The sequence below is a fragment of the Leucopleurus acutus genome, assembly GCF_964270905.1.
Source record: "Leucopleurus acutus genome assembly, chromosome: X".
Taxonomy (NCBI): domain Eukaryota; kingdom Metazoa; phylum Chordata; class Mammalia; order Artiodactyla; family Delphinidae; genus Leucopleurus; species Leucopleurus acutus.
In genome coordinates this window covers 29,607,882-29,610,035 of record NC_139148.1, presented here as the reverse complement: position 1 = coordinate 29,610,035, position 2,154 = coordinate 29,607,882, and positions in this window count along the sequence as shown.

Here is a 2,154-nt window from a genome sequence, read left to right as displayed (position 1 = left end):
AGACCCAATGTGTCTCCTTCTGGCTGTTGATGATAACCCACAGAATCAGGAAGATGGCCAGATTTAGGAGATGTGATAAAGTTATAAAACACGATAGAGACAAAATGAATGTAATTTAATTCAAATATATATATATATTTATATCTTTATTGGAGTATAATTGCTTTACAATGGTGTGTTAGTTTCTGCTTTATAACAAAGTGAATCAGCTATACATATGCATATATCCCCATATCTCCTCCCTCTTGCGTCTCCCTCCCACCCTCCCTATCCCACCCCTCTAGGTGGACACAAAGCACCAAGCTGATCTCCCTGTGCTATGCGGCTGCTTCCCACTTAATTCAAATATTAATTCAAACATTTGTCTTTCTGGGAAAGGGACTTTGTATTCCATTGCAGATACCTCTATTGCAATACCATTTCAAAGAGGGAAAAAGAATGTAAAAAAAAAAAAAGATGCCTTTAAAAATACGTTTAATTTCACAATGGTAGGATAACATATGAAGTTACAAATAAATGTGATAATCGTAATGAGGCTTAAGAAGTTATCATTTTTTACAATGGATGAACTGGTATTTTTTTCCCTATAGTGACATTAGCATAGGAAAGTTAGACATTTAAAAGTAGGCCATACTTTATATTGCACATTCCTTTTGGAAAGTTATATATTATTTTTTATTTTTCTCTCTGCTAACCATTCACTTGTGAAGAGACGATAAGGTAAAGTAATTGATGGTTTGAAGTCATTCTATTTCTACATTTAAGTATATCTGATACTAAAAGAGGGAAAAAATAACTATACACTGGAGCAATTTGCCAAAAAAACCCACAAAACTATGCCCTTATAATAAGCAGCATTATAGAAACCACTGTGGAAATGAAATAATGTGCTTCAGTAACTGAATTCCTTTCTACCAGTTACATTTAGTTCACATAGAAATATTGAAGTGATGGAATTAATTTTAGACATTTATGCTGAAGATGGTTATAATTAAAAGTATACTTTATTTTTGAGGTCAGGCTCTGGCTTTTTTGTTTTGTTTTGTTTTTGGTTTTGTTTTTTCCCTCTTGCGTCTCCCTCCCTCCCACCCTCCCTATCCCACCCCTCCAGGGGGTCACAAAGCACCGAGCTGATCTCCCTGTGCTATGCGGCTGCTTCCCACTAGCTATCTATTTTACGTTTGGTAGTGTATATGTGTCCATGCCACTCTCTCGCTTTGTCACAGCTTACCCTTCCCCCTCCCCATATCCTCAAGTCCATTCTCTAGTAGGTCTGTGTCTTTATTCCTGTCTTACCCCTAGGTTCTTCATGACATTTTTTTTTCTTAAATTCCATACATATTTGTTAGCATACGGTATTTGTCTTTCTCTTTCTGACTTACTTCACTCTGTATGACAGACTCTAGGTTCCTCCACCTCACTACAAATAGCTCAATTTCGTTTCTTTTTATGGCTGAGTAATATTCCATTGTATATATGTGCCACATCTTCTTTATCCATTCATCCTATGATGGACACTTAGGTTGTTTCCATCTCCGGGCTATTGTAAATAGAGCTGCAATGAACATTTTGGTACATGACTCTTTTTGAATTATGGTTTTCTCAGGGTATATGCCCAGTAGTGGGATTGCTGGGTCATATGGCAGTTCTATTTTTAGTTTTTAAAGGAACCTCCATACTGTTCTCCACAGTGATTGTATCAATTTACATTCCCACCAGCAGTGCAAGAGGGTTCGCTTTTCTCCACACCCTCTCCAGCATTTATTGTTTCTAGATTTTTTGATGATGGCCATTCTGACCAGTATGAGATGATATCTCATTGTAGTTTTGATTTGCATTTCTCTAATGATTAATGATGTTGAGCATTCTTTCATGTGTTTGTTGGCAGTCTGTATATCTTCTTTAGAGAAATGTCTATTTAGGTCTTCTGCCCATTTTTGGATTGGGTTGTTTGTTTTTTTGTTATTGAGCTGCATGAGCTGCTTATAAATTTTAGATATTAATCCTTTGTCAGTTGCTTCATTTGCAAATGTTTTCTCCCATTCTGAGGGTTGTCTTTTGATCTTGTTTATGGTTTCCTTTGCTGTGCAAAACCTTTGAAGTTTCATTAGGGCCCATTTGTTTATTTTTGTTTTTATTTCCATTTCTCTAGGA